Raw genomic sequence first — 15,419 nt, 5'->3', positions numbered from 1 at the left:
AGTTCATAATATGGAAACCGTCACCAAGGTAATCGTATCAACCTCAGCCACATGTCGGCCTCCAAAGAAAGGCACCCCATACTTGTCAGTCCACAGCCTGGAAATATTTCTCCCTCATCGCTCCAAAGCCCTGCAGGACTTGAGCACAGATACGCTGGGCTCAGGGCTGCTGGCCCGGTGGAGCCGACTCTAAAGAATTAATAGGTCCTTGGGGTCGGCCTGTGGCATATTGGTTAAGTGCGCGCCCTCCACCGCTGGCGATGCGGGTTTGGATCCCGGGCGCGTACCGACGCACCGCTTGTCAAGCCATGCTGTGGCGGCATCCCATATAAAGTGGAGGAAGATGGGCACAGATGTTAGCCCAGGGCCAATCTTCCTCAGCAAAAAGAGGAGGATTGGCATGGATGTTAGCTCAGGGCTGATCTTCCTCACAGAAAAAAAAAAAAAAAAGAATTAATAGGTCCTTGATCTACGACATGCTGTATGTGGCTATAGCCTTTTCAAAACAGAATTTTCTGACTGAAAGAGACCTTTTATTTAATCCCAGCCCTTTAGAGATGAGGAAACCACCACAGCCAGCTATTTAATAGCAGGTTAAATCAACATTTAGGTGTATCGGGTTCTTTTAATCCAGTATCTTGACTTCTGACTTTCTTGTTGGAAAGCTTAAGTTATAATTTATATACATATGAAGAGGGATTCTTGGTATATCTCACTTATTTGTAAATCAGGTAAGATGCCAGAATGAGACATCCTCAGAGGTTTTAAGGTATAACATGGAGTGCATTATATTTGAATGTATCACTCATATTCTGACCCAGCAGGACTCATGGCCTAATCAGAAAACAGCTTTATTCTCCTCCATCATGCCTGTTCCAACCTGCTCTAGGGAGCTAGTTGTTTTCCTGCCCCTTAGATGAATTGATGCATAGGCCCTGTGACTTTTTGGGTCACTCTCAAATAATAAAAAGACCTGGTTACTTTTAGTCAAAAATAGTCTTACATCAGTCATTAATACATCTGGTGCAACATAACAATAAAACCCTCCATACTTCAGAGGCAAAGGGGAGTAATGGTCAGCTCCCTGTGTATTTCTCCCAGCCTGGTGCTTCTCCCCTCTTCCCACACTCACTAGGCTGCCCAACTCCTCCAGGGTTAAAGTGAGGAAGACAGAGAGCTAAGGAGGCAGGAAGGCCTTGGGGGGCTCTAGCCAGTGTAGCTTCCTCTGGCCATGGAAAGGACACTGTCTCTCAAGGACACTTTCATGGGTTTGTCAGAACCACCCTCATCACCACCACCCTGGGGAGTCTCTCACCACCCGTTTCCTTGGCACAGGCAAGTTCGTTTTGCTTCTGACTGGTTACTTAGATTTTTCCCCCTGGGCCCTGCATCCAGAGGCAAACCTCAGGCTTCTTTCTGCTGAGGTCTCTGCCTTTCCAAGCAGCCCTCTTGGGCAGGATCAAAGTCAAGCCCACACTGTCTGTCTCACTCTCTTAGACTCATCTCCCGTGGGAGTAAATTACTTCCCCCATCATAGTCCCTACCCTGTGTTCAAGCCACTTTTGTCAACTCTGGCCCTTTAGATTTCTCAGGTATGAGCCAGATACCAGTTCATGGTGTTCCTTACACTGCAGGAACACATCCTGAGCTCTCTGAGAGGTCTGTCTGAGGTCCCTCCAGACTACAGGTGAGAGAAAAGCCCCCTTCGCCCTCCCTCTGGGGGCTGCACAGGAGGGGCCTCTTAGAACACCTACAACTCCTTCTGCAGAAACCTTTCTTAATCCACAGCAGTCTCGTCGGCCTCCACTTCAACCCTGTTATACCTTCAAGGTAAGTGAGAGGTTAAGGGAGCACTCCTCTGCAAGTCCCACATAGTAGTCCTGCACCCTGTTCAGAATGTGAGTGGTTGGCAACTATTGTCTGGGGCCTCTGTCAAAATAGAAATAAAATAGTAACTCCCATTTAACATCGTGTTTCCAAAATGTATTCTTGTTCTCTTTCCAATTACCCCTATAAGGTTTTCTTTAATAGGTAGATGTTGGTATAGGTCAAGTGCCGTTTCAATGAACTTTATATGGTTTTGTTGTTTATCGGAGATTACTTGAACTGTTGGTGGTTGGATAACTGTTGGCAATAACTTTGTTATAGAGAGATTTTTATTATAACGAGATTCATTGTAATCCGACCAGCAGCAGGGATTCCCAGACCCCTGGGAATTTTATTTATGAGTTGCGCTTCTCAAGTCTGTTTTTTCAACTGAATAAGGGAAGTGATTCGAATCATCAACACAACAAATTGGCTGCCCAAGAGAAAGGAAATGAGCAAGAATATAGAATTTCTTTGTAATTCTAAATGTTCTGTAGTAGTTTCAAGTTAGACGACAAGTTCATTTATATCAGAAAAACAACCATCCCTACTTGGGCGGATGGATGCCCATGCGGTTCACCATTAGGTCAACGAACTTAGTAGAGCAACATGGTGTCAAAATCATGGTGCCTCATTGCGGTCCCGTGGAATGATTACGTCCCTGCATATTGGTCTCCATCCTCTTCCACAAAGTTTGTGGCTGGCATCTACCTCCAGGCCTTGAACCCTGTTTGTTCTGTACTTGGCTCTTTCCTCAAAGCCTGAAGCATTTTGGAACACTGTCAACAGATCATTTAAGAATACGGGATGAATCTTTATACACATTTTTAAAAAAAGACAGCCAGCTGTGGGATACTATTTTGGATTTTACACCCATACATGATTTAAAATATCTAAGGTCATATTGAGTACATAGTGGACAAATTTTCATGGGTCAGATACCAAGACCAATAAAAGAAAAAGCACAGATAAACATACGTTTTGTTGTGTTCGGTTCTCTCGAAGTTTCACCAGAACTCTCATGACATTAACAGAGCATAACATTACAGCAATCAACTCTCCTCCAGGGCCAGCATTTTAACATAATATTTCAACTGTCAATATCACTGTCAGGAATGTAATTTATTTCACTCTTTGGGTTTATTTGGATGGACATTTTGGAGATGAAGGTGGCAGTGATTTAGTGCTGCTGACAAATGGCGCTGAGCCTGCTATCTTTACAAACCCAAGCTGGTTTCCTAAGCAAAAGTGGGCTTGGTTCTAAGTGAAAATGAAAATGTTCGAATAAATTACACATAGTGTAAGGATTCTCAATCTTTCCATAGAGAAAAGCAAAAGTAATGGCATTTTACACATCAAGGAGCATATTTCCAAGAAAGGAAGTGACTCAGTCACAGGCACGTCAGAATCATCTATAGCTCTTTGTAAAAATACCTACGTCCAGGCCCCATCTCTCCCCTCACCCTTCACCCCAGTTCTGACTCAGGGGGTTTGAGGTGGATCCAGGCATTTGCATTTTTTTAAGCCCCTACTGGTGATTCTGATGTACAAGGTTGGGAGGGATCACTAATAGTTTGGGTGGACCCAGAAGTTTTAAAAGGATGGATTGGAAGAAGGTCTAGCCAGAGGGCTCATTCAGTGATCAGGAGAGAAATGAATGGCATAGAGGGGATGGAGTCAGGGTGGGAGTGTCACATCAGAGCTGGGGTTCATGAACCCGCCTCAAGCAATTCTTAACTTCGAGGGAGGCACAGATCACTTTGAGAGTCTCATGAAAGCTATAGTTACTCTCCTCAGAAAAATACACATAGGCTAACCCCCACAAAATTTTGCACATACTTTGAGGGGATTCTGCATTAGAATTAAGTTTTTGTCTCTGCTCTTTTAACCGTCTGGACGACAGTCCCGTTTGTTAAGGTAAGGAAAACGAGAGAGGCCAGGTCCCTGGCCTCAAGAAGCTCACCGTCTAGTAGCCAGGAGAAAACAGTAACCACAAATCAATATACATATACGTAGACAATAGTCACAAGAATTGTGGGGGAAGGGAGAGTTCTGGAATGCTGAATTGGAGAATTTGAACCGTGTGCTTTGAGAGGTAACAGATGAAAGGATACAGGTGTGGTATGAGGCCCCCCCAAAATAATGGAGGTCAGTCTGACTAAGGGAGGTTGATAAAGGAGGACCTACTGTGGGAGCCCCATGAGGCTATGTTTGGAACAGAAGTTAATAATGAGCGTGTGATAAAAACGGCATTGATCCACACTGCTGCTAGAGGTCATTGACATGGTGCCACGGGTAGAATGGGGTCTGGGGTGAAGGGGGGGAATGGGGGAAGCTATGAACATGCCGATGAATACAGTTTTATAACTGACTCGGACGAGACACTGGGAGGAAGAGAGCAAGTTGGAGCTGGGAGGGCGGCCTTGGAGTCCGGTGTTCATTGCCAGGGTCACAAGTTGGCCCTGTGTTTGTTCTTGACAATGAAAGGAAACCGCGGGAGAGCGCTGAGCGGCGGCGAACTAGTGGCCATGAAGATGAATTTTAGCGGCTACGTGCAAAAGCCCTAGGTGTGTGGACAGAAGCAACCCAGCCCGAAGGTTACAACAGGTCAGGAATAAATAACCACCAGGAGGAGGATCCCAGATTCCGTCCTGCCTTTTGTTGGGCGAGGAGCGCCAGGCAAACGCGTCCACAAAGGCTTTGGAAAGAAGCAGTCCACACTCGGCTCCCGCTCAGGTAAGTATTAGGGGGCCCCGAGGGGTGGTGAAGCTGGAGGCCCTGGGGGTCGCGCTCTCCGCGGGAGGTCTCGCAGCGGGGACCCCAGAATAAGTCGGGGGCGGGCTGCGGCGCGGCGGGAGGGGGCCGGGCAGGCGGGCGAGCAGATCCCACCCCTTCCTGAAGGAAGCGCCCTCCTCGCCGCGACTGCCGCCGCTGCCGCCGCCGCCGCCGCCGCCGCAGGTCACGGCCCCGCGAGGCCACCGCGGCCCCGCCGCACCGGAGCAGGTAGGCGCGGCGCCCGCGGCGCCCCCTCCTCCGCCCGGGCCCGCCGGGCAGCCAGGGGGCGTCGGGCCCGGCTCCGCGCCCAGCCGGGAGGCGGAGACCGGGGGTGGCGGGCGCTGCAGCGGGGCTTGTGCGGCGGGGTCCTCCCAGCCGCGGGGCCCTGCTCGGCTCCGGCCCCCTCCCCGCAGCGCCCCGGGCGGGGGGCGCACGCCCCGAGCGCGGCGCGGTGCCCGGCGGCGTCCCGGGCTCCCCGGCAGCGCTCCCCCGCGCCCGGAGCGTGGAGCCGGCGCGCTTGGTCCCCGCCACCGCCGCCGCAGTGCCGCCCGCCGAGCCTCTGCGCCGCCCGCCGGCTGCGGCTCCGGTCCCGTCCTTTGACAGGTGTCCCCACTCGCCGCCCCATCCAGATACCCGGGCTTTTGTTGTCGGGTGGACTCTGGTCGGAAGCGACCCCAAGTTTGGCCTCCCGGTCTCACTGCCCCTCGCCGTTCACTTTACCGTGAGCCAAGGGAGGCTGGCTCGGGAAGCAAGGGGTCCGGGGAGGAGGCACGAACTTGCCTTGCCCTGTGCACCGCCCCCCACTCTAAATGCACAGTCTCGCTTTCCTGTCCTGGGTGTACGCTTGGGAAGAAATGGAATTTTCGGTTTCTCCGGGGAGACGGCGGTGGGTGGGTTACCGAGGTTGTCATCCGTTGCAATAAAAAAGTGACTAGCTTTGGGTTATGGAGAGAGCCCTTGTCTGGTGATTTTCTCCTCCTTAAATGAATCAAATCGAGAAAGAGAGGGATTTTTCCATTTTAAATTCGTATTCCTTTTCTCTTTACTCATCCCTCTCCTGCGTCCACCCCGACCTCAACAGCGCTTTATTATATCCCAAACACTTCACTGATTTTTTTGTCAGGGTTATTCCGGCCAGACTGTCTTTCACTGCTGAGCCAGAATTGTGACTACGAATGTGAGAACCTAGCCGGGTTGGAATGGAAGCCCCTCTCCCTGAGTGAACCCATTCTGACTTCCTGCATGCAAGGTCGTATGAGGGAACCAAATATACTAATCCAAATTCTTGGATTAAAAAAAAAAAAGTTCGTGGATCTATTACAACAACAGAGCCTAACCGTTGATATTAGTTTCTGCTGCTTCATTTCTCTGCTTGAATCAAAGGCAGAGTTTTAATAATGCAGGGCTGTAACTCCATCCCGGGCTGCAGTTCATCAAAAGGATAGGCGAATGTGGATGTACAAACTCCATGGTAACAGTTAATAAGTTGACCTAGTTAAAGTCTGCAAGGAAAAAGTGTTAGGCTCATATATGTGATATTTGCAGATCAAAGAATTTTAGTCTCAGCTCTCATTATTAAATTCCAAACTTTTTCTTCTATTGTGTCCTAGAGACACCATGTTTCCAAGATTAGCTATAGCGGCCATCTCCTAATGAACTAGAAATGTGAGTTTAATCTTCAAGGCAAAGCATAGGAATTTTAATGGTGTGTCTTTTATTTATACATTATTTAATAAATGTTTTGCAAGCTCCCCAAGTTGGAAATTCAAAAACTGGACATGGTAAATAAAAGGAAGAAGAAGTTTTGCTAACAATAATGACTAGTTGGTCGATGTTATGATATTGAACAAACACATTAAAGTATTTGGAAAATGCATGTTTATTATAATCTGCCATTAGCTGAAGGCAATCTGCTTGGATTATTTTAAGTGCTTTGTAGGAATTGCTTAATTCGTGTATTTCTTATCAAATGCCATTCACAGATTGCTTTGCAAGGGAGATAGTTTGCTCTGTGGAGTAATTTTTTTTTGCGTGAGCGTAATAATGCCCAATGTTTAGGCTTTGTTCTAGAACTACGACACTCATGCTTACGATGAGCTTGCAGGATTTTTTGTGCTCACTTTGCCTGCTTTGTGATCCTCAAGAGGGAGGGCACTTTGCTTTACACTCTTGTCTGTACTCCTGCTTTTTTTCCTCTGTGACCTAGGCACACCTCTGCAGTCCAGTGGCCAGATTAGCAGGGCAGCCTGGAGCCACCAGAGAGGAAAAGCTGGCTGGCCCCTGCAATCCCAGCCATTTGGTTTCCCTATAATCTGGCCATTTGGGATCAGTTCAGAAACCAATTAAGCAAGACAGACACTGACAAGATAATGTATTACCTCTCAGTGTCGCCTTCACGAGAAGAATCTACAGCACTCAGAATCCACACTCCAGTGGCGATTAGGTTCTGTGAGGCTCAAATGAACTATGTACTAAAGTTCAAAATGTGATACAAAGACCAAATGTTATTGAATCAGAGTCTAAGTTCATGAAAAGGTTGGGAACAGTCCCAGGTGTGTAATAAATATTTTCCTTATCCTAAGGCAACAATAGAAGTGCATCCCTACTTATTTTAACTGTAAACTTTTATTCCTGGTGCTGATGGTGCCATGTATCTTTCTGTTTTTCTATAAGTTACTCTAAGCATTTGCAAACTAGCTCGTAAATTAGTGGAACTTTAACAAACTATTGTTATCACCAAATATCATTTCCTGGCATGTTTGGATTTTGAAAGATAATTTGTGGCAATGGAAAGTCTTAATGCAAAGAGATTTTAGGCCTGTTGGAATGATATTTTGAGACAATAATGGAATCTTTGGCAATAGCCTTTAGATTCAACCCTACAAGCCAACTCTGCTAGGGAGAGCTTGGAACTCTTTTACCAAGTGAGAAATGAACAGTTTTCTTTTTAGCATCTGTAAGTGGCCTTTTTCTAGATCAGTGCTGTCCAATAAAACTTTCTGCTGTGATGGAAATGTTCTATGATCTACCCAAAATGGTGGCCATGAGGCACATGTGGCTGTTGAGCACTTGAAATGTGTCTAGTGCAATTGAAGAACTGAATTTTAAATTTTGTTTAATTTTAATTAATTTAAATAGCCACATGGGGCTAGTGGCTACCAGACTGGACAGTGAAGTTCTAAATTCTCTCCACTCATTTCCCACAGAGATAACACTTGATGGCAATTATCCCTTAATTAGAAGAAAGTGGAGATTGGCATTGATAGAACCAGGGAGTAAGATTTCACTCTGTAATCCTGTTGTTATGAAAAAACACTTGCAGTTACTCTGAAGAAGGTGTTTTATGCTGAAGTTCACCCCTACTCTAAAATTCAAGTTTCTCATTTTAATTTCCATATGTTGGCTAGTTACAAAAGTAAGCATCACCCAGAAGTGTTTAGATGCTTGGCCTCAGGTGTCTGTGTTCTTGAACTTGTTTTATTATTTGCTCTTTTGCACATTATAGAATCATTTATTCTTAGAGTCAGTTTCTGCATTTTTCAGTTTTTCAAGGGGAGGGAGATTTGGAGAGAGGTTGGAGTTGATGATGATGCACAGCCATTCCCCACCCCTTCTCCAGCCATCACAGAGACCCTGTGAGAAGTCTGATGGATGAGTACCTGTACCTCAAAGAGTGGCTAAAGCCTTTGCCTCTCCTGGGCTCTTCATGTCTGGTTTCTTTCCCTTGGGCTTCAAACCCAGATGCTCTTCCCCAGCTCAGCCCCTGTGGATGAACAAATCCACTTGAAAAATAGCCTACCATTATTTTTAGTAAAACCATTGAAATGATATTTTATTTAGCATCTACTATGTTGTTTCAAATTTTTAACTAATTTGCTGTCATTAAAGCCATTATTTTGACCATTTAGAGGGACATATTTTTACTTAGACTTTTTCGCAAGACACTGCCTCTCATATTTCTTGGGTGAGTGACCCTCCGTCCCCCAGCCTAGGCACCTAGGATACCTATCCGCAGGCCAGAGCTCAGGATCCTGGGGGTTCTCCTTCTCTGGGAGGGACTCTCCCTCAATCAGTTACTTAGAAATTTGTCAAATGTGTTTGTGCACACTAACTAAAATAGAAGTTAAATTAACCCCTAAACTGTGTCTGTCCTTAAGGTGTTAACACTCTAGGATGACATTTCCCAAATTAGTGTCCATCCCACAAGAGGATGGGGATGCTTGAATACCTTTAGGAAATGTTCCATATAATCCCCCCCTTTTTTTTTTTTTGGAGATTTACAGTGCACAATAGCATAGCAAAGCCTCTAAGATGAGATCTCTATACTTATTTAACTTTTTTATTGTTAATGTCTCCCAAGAAATTTTTCATATAACATTTAGCATAGTGTTTTTCAAACCACATGTCCTGGTCATGGAATCAGCGTTAACAGGTTAGGGTCAGGATTTTTTTCAATGAAATGGAACATAGGATCACTACATCCCTCTGAGTGAGGGTTACCAGTGTTTGATGAAACTTGGGTCCCCCATGTAGAGCAAGTACAAGGCTGTGAGGCAGTGGAGAGTGGTGGTTAAGAGCACTGCAGAAACAGGACCCCTGGGTTCAAATCCTGACTCTACTCTGCCCAAGCCATATATTGTGAGCACTATATAAGCATGATCATTATTTGTATTGTTATTATATAAATGTATGTGCTTATACTGGATCATGATGTAAAATATAAAATACTGCCTCTGAAACTAGGCTTGGGGCCCATTTTGGGAAACACTGATCTAAGACATATGTAATAGCTAATAATAACAAGCAGCGTTACTGAGTACTTACCAAGGGCTCCATGCCGAATGCTGAACCTGGGCAGCCTGGTGACAGAGCCCACGAGTTCAACCACTTCACCTCCCATATTGCAATGCGATAGTGATACACACAGATGAACATCTGCAGACCTGTGAGACTCAAACATTGTATAGCATTGCATAAGGGCAGAAATGAGCTGATGACAGCTGTTTTCTGTGTAGGATGAGGCCGGATGGGTGAGAGGGGAGTCATTGCACATATAGGCTGGAAGAGACCTCACTGCTGCCGGCCTGTGGCCTCTGAAGGTTAATGCCTTTGGACAGACAGCCTGGTGCCCAAAGAAACCTGGGTGTCCCAGAGACTAACTACAAATTGTGTCTCCAGAGTTCAGTCTTCCTTCCCGCTTCCTAACTTCCACATACTGGTTTGTAGCAAATAGTCACAAATAGTCTGAATAGATATGTCCATCCCATCAATCTCCCACTTTTTTCTGCATTCTAAATTGTTTTCCAAAATCACTTCCTGCCTGTAAATGCTTCATGATATATTCTTAATATAATAAATGGAAAACAATGTTGTTTTAAGAATTTCATATAAAGGGAGATGTCTTAAAATTGAGGCTGGGAATATTTTTTTCCCCCAGTCCAATCTTTCATTTTGGAAGTAGATTTCAGTTTTCCTTAGAGGTCAAACTAAATATAAGTGATCACTTGTCAAGTAGAAGAGGAGAGGCCACAGCTTGTCATCATGGTTACTTTTCTTCTTTAAAAAGTACAGAGGCTCTATCTAACATCCTAAAAATATCCTTAAGATATTCAGATTTTGTTCAAGGCTGCAGAAACGTCCATCTCTGAGAACAGTATGCAGACTCCATCTGTGGAATACAAAGGAGTGAGATGAAGTGTCTTTGAACAAACATTGAAAGTCATGTAATACTTTTAGGCAAGTATAGACAAAGCTTAAGAAGTGATTGTGATTAACTATGGCAGTAGAGGAAATTAGCCTGTCCTTTAAACGGTGTGATTTAACTCTTAAGTAATTATAATGAATTATAATGGTTTTCAACTAAATGTAAACATGAATGTCTCCAAAAATAGCATAGCTGTACATTTCATCAGACATTTCATTTAGTAACAAAGTAGACTTCTTATTTTTTATTTTACACGTATGATGACTTAGCTGCCAAAGAAATATTTTAAATGGTTTTAAAGCATAAATTAAAACGGACTGTACATAGCTAAAATGGGTGTTCTATTTTTTTAACTAGGCTGGTCAATAAAATAGTCTTTCAGATTATTTTTCATTCTATTGGTTTATGAGTGAAAAGGTGTTAACTAAGAAATGTTGATACCATTGTAAAGCAATCCAAATAGATATATTATTTTTTCCTGAACTTGGACTGTTTGTGAATTATAATTAGAATTCTGTAATGTAATTGTCCTGTAATTTCTAAAGGAAATACGTCTCCTGGAATTTCTAAATTCTGTTTTTCACTAAAACTTAAAGTGTATTTACATAGAAACACTGGTAACTAAACTATGCATACATGCGGTAGCAGGAATATTAACTTATGGGTGACAGTTTTCTTCCTTGTGGTATTATGTTCCCACGTAGCCCAGACTTCCAAAGTATGTCATTTTGAAAAATTATCCAGTCTTGTCAGTGACAGCACAGTGTTTACAAGAACCGTATTTATCTCCCTGTAATTTTAGCAGCTAATAGAATTGTTCTTGAGAAAGCTGATTATCTTTTCTATGACAGTTTGGTTGGTGTTTTTCCTTTATAATTTGAGCTTGTATGTGGCATAAAAATTGATTTGTATGAAAAGCAGTGGGTTGCCATTTGTATACCAAAATTTTTTTTTAATTTAATTTAATTTTATTTTATTTATTTTTTTCCCCCAAAGCCCCAGTAGATAGTTGTATGTCATAGCTGCACATCCTTCTAGTTGCTGTATGTGGGACGCGGCCTCAGCATGGCCGGAGAAGCTGTGCGTCGGTGTGCACCTGGGATCCGAACCCAGGCCGCCAGCAGCAGAGCACACGCACCTAACCACCAAGCCATGGGGCCGGCCCTGTATACCACAATTTTTATTGTATGTGTATGCCTGTAAAAATATAGACAAAAATTTTCCATTAACTAATTTGGGGAAAGGATACTGTTGTGATCAAATAGTGGCACATTGTGGTCTTTTAAGATCAGGCCACTGAGGCAAGTGAATATTGACTTACAGAGCCATAAATCTGGCAATTCAGAAATGATGTTGCTTATTAGCTATTGGACAATATTTGTGAAATCCCTAGCATGGTCTCTGGCTCAGAGTAACTTTTTTTTTCACTGTTACTTCCTCCTTATTCATAACACAGGTTTTAACTCATTTTATCACATGGAAAATTAAAGAGGATTGTTCTAGATGATAACTGCTCCCCTATTGAGCATCTAAGAGCTAGAAAAAGCCTTTGGAAGTCACATAATTTATTTCTTAGAGTCTTGGCATGACCACAGTCATCACACAGATGATGTGTAGACTCCATTCTACTTTTAGTCTATGAATATTTTACGTTAGTTCTTGACATGCTCTTTATCCCGGCTGACTCAACAGGACTCTGCTGTTGAACCTCGACTCACCTCAGTTCCATGTATCTCCTGGTTTGCTTGCTTATTGCATATTTACCTTGTCTTTTCAATTAAATCATTGTTTCTTTGTGTGTTGAAATTATATTATGTAACTTTTTTGTATCCCACTGGGTTATCTGAGGACACAGGTTGGCAGACTATTTTGTAAATAAAGTTTTTTGGAACACAGCCATGCCCATTGGTTACATATTACCTGTGACTGCATTGCCACCAGAGTTGAGTAATTGAAACAGAGCCCATCTGGCCCATGAAGCTGAAAATCTCTACTATGTGGCCCTTTATAGGAAAAGTTTGTCAATCCCTGTTCATTTGATACTCTTCCTATGGGGTCCGTGAAGAAAATGTGAAAAAAATGGCCTATTACAAATTATATATAGTTAATTGCTCTCTGTAGGGACAGATTTCACATCTGAATCACCAAATGAGTGATGAATATCTTCTCTTTTCCTGTTGTACTGTCCATTGACTGTGAAAGAAAGTGTCATCAGCATAGGCTTAGGTGTGATATAGACCTGGGTCACTAGCTGTGTAACCTGGAATAAATTACTTAATCTCTCTCTCTCTCTCTCTCTTTTTTTTTTTTGGTGAGGAAGATTGGCCCTGAGCTAACATCTATTGCCAATCTTCCTCTTTTTGCTGGGGAAGATTAGCCCTGACCTAACATCTGTCCCCATCTTCCTCTATTTTGTGTGTGGGATTCCACCGCAGCATGGCTTGATGAGCAGTGTGTAGGTCCACATCTGGGATTAGAACCTGTGAATCCCGGGCCGATGAGGCGGAGCGCACGAACTTAACCACTATGCCACTCAGCCGGTCCCACTTAATCGCTTTTAAGCCATTGGTTCTTCATGTACAAAGTGAGGATAAGTATGATACGTCCTGTTGGGAGACAATTCTCCATGCGTCCCATGCATTTCGACAGGTCTTACAAAGAGAGGCACTGACTGCCCTTTTGTTCTAGACTGTCTTTTCAAGGATGTTCATGTAGTGAACAGTCTTGGATGATACAGGTAGTGTTGCCCTCAGAAGCAAAGGGCAGGCATGCTTATATCCAGTATAATAGATTTGAGTTCCCTCAGCTCAGAGTTCCTCTCCAGTAATGCTACTCACTGCGTGTGCAGTTACAAGGCCCTCTTTGTGACAACTTGCAGGAATTGGAGCTGGGGAACTAGTGCAAGAAAATGCTGATACTCCGGCTACTGCTATTGCTATGAGTAATAAAGTCCTTTGTCTCTGACCCAGGAGTCTTGTGTCTTTTTCCAGCATCCATGAAACTGTGGCAGGCTAACTTGTGCAAATAGCATAAAATCTCAGACTTTCACAGTTCTCGGACAACTATTCTATGGGGTTGCTGTGAGAGTTCAATAGGGTAATGAATATAAAACATTTAACACAGTGCCTGGCATATAGTAAGTGCCCAATAAATGTTAGCTATTAATTATTATATAATTAGCTATTAACCTACAGTGTGAGTCGAGTCCCAGTCTTGTGTGGACAACTAATATCTTAAGATGGTGGTTTTTCAAACTGTAGGGCTACAAAAACAGTTAAGTAGGTTTATTTTTTTAGTGGAACAGAAAATAGAATATAATAGAATAATAAAATATCCAAATGTAATATGTAGTAAGGATAACTATTGATTTGTAAAACTTTTAGTTTCAGTTATATACATATATATATCTGTATACAGGACTGTGGGATAAAATGTATTTTTTTTACTGTCGGTCATGATCAAAAAAGTTGGAAAGCCACTTGCTGCCCTAGTACATATATGGAACTATTCAAAAAAACTTTTGTTTATGAGAGCATAGAATTGCTTTCTTAGTTCTCATTCCTGAAAAGGAGGATAGAGGGCCATCCTTATTCATCTAGATGTCACTGCTGAGAAGAAATGACCAGAGGTTCAGTTTGTTCACCCTCTGCATACTACCTGGCTCAGTTTTCCCATATTAGCAGGAAATGAATATAACCACCGAGGTTATTTTTCTGAAGAAAGGAATTTTTTATATTAGCACTATCCAATAGAACTTTCTGTGGTGATGGAAATGTTCCATTTCTTCACTGTCCAATACACTAGCCACTAGCTATTGAGCACTGTTGAGCACTTGAAAACGCATCTGAGGAACTGAATTTTAATTTAAAAAATTTAAAATTTGTATTAATTTAAATTTAAATAGCCATGTGTGGCTATTGGACAACGCAGGTTTTTTTTTTTTTGTGAGGAAGATCAGCCCTGAGCTAACATCCATGCTAATCCTCCTCTTTTTGCTGAGGAAGACTGGCTCTGAGCTAACATCTATTGCCAATCCTCCTCCTTTTTTCTCCTCAAAGCCCCAGTAGATAGTTGTATGTCATAGTTGCACATCCTTCTAGTTGCTGTATGTGGGACGCAGCCTCAGCATGGCTGGAGAAGTGGTGCGTCAGTGCGCGTCCCGGATCCGAACCCGGGCAGCCAGCAGCGGAGCGCGTGCACTTAAGTGCTAAGCCACGGGCCAGCCCCGCAGTTTTAGATTGAACACAAAAGTGTGGTTTCCTCCAGTACACTTAACAGTGTGGTTTGGCTTCTGGTACTGTCCTAAGGTGTAGTGCCCTTCTGCTGGGTTGTTCAAACAACAATTGACCCTTGCCCATGGCTGGGTTGGGCAGATACGGGGCGGGGGGGGGGGGGGGGCGGGGAGGGAGTGCTTGATGAGCTGCTACCTTGGACAGCGCCACAAGCCAAGAAAAAGTGACAAGGAGCTAGGGGGCAGAAGTTCTCAACCCTGGCTGTGCAATAGAATCATCTGAAGAACTGAAAAATCCAGGCTGCACCCCAGACCAATTAAATCCGACATTTTTAAAAAGCTTCCCAGGAGTGCTATGGTGCTTTGTCAGCTGGGCAGCATCACAGGTGGGCAAGGCAGTTCAGGTACTTCTATGCTCTGTCATAGTATCACAGGCATGCCTATGGTCAGAGGGCAGGGGAATGGGCACATGAAAGACAGTGGACCCCTATCTTATGTTAAACAGAAAGACTCCAACTTATCTTTGGTGTTAGGAGCTAAGCTGTTTTCCCACCTGATTGCCTGGCAACGGCTTCCCCTTGCTCAGTGGGGCCAAAGTGTGAATTAGTGTATGGCCGAGTTGAGTTGAACTTCAAAGAAGGAAAAATGTGGGCTCTTATTGACCAACTCACATGTCCAGTGCTTTTCATTTATATATTCAGCAAATATTTATGGAGTCCCTACTGTGTGTTTGAAATATGCTGTTCTTGCTCAGTCTAGTGTGGGAGACCAACATGTAAACCGTTATCATACAGTAGGGTAAGCTTAATAATAGAAGAATCATAGGGTGCCTTGAGAGCACCC

The 15,419-nt window shown here is 43.7% G+C and overlaps 1 protein-coding gene across 2 annotated transcripts in view; it reads left to right on the top strand.

Annotated features, from left to right (window-relative positions):
* Positions 1-4,821: 4,821 nt before the first annotated feature.
* The window catches only part of TMEM150C (transmembrane protein 150C), an 88,798-nt gene continuing 78,200 nt past the window's right edge, over positions 4,822-15,419 (top strand). For both annotated transcript variants that reach the window (XM_058547409.1, XM_058547408.1), the window contains exon 1: positions 4,822-4,869. The gene's annotated coding sequence lies outside the window, so the exon portion shown is untranslated. The remainder of the gene's footprint in view (positions 4,870-15,419) is intronic.

This window comes from Diceros bicornis, chromosome 8 (genome assembly GCF_020826845.1).
Source record: "Diceros bicornis minor isolate mBicDic1 chromosome 8, mDicBic1.mat.cur, whole genome shotgun sequence".
Classification (NCBI taxonomy): domain Eukaryota; kingdom Metazoa; phylum Chordata; class Mammalia; order Perissodactyla; family Rhinocerotidae; genus Diceros; species Diceros bicornis.
Note: the sequence above shows the minus strand (reverse complement) of the source record. Positions and strands in the feature narration are given on the sequence as shown.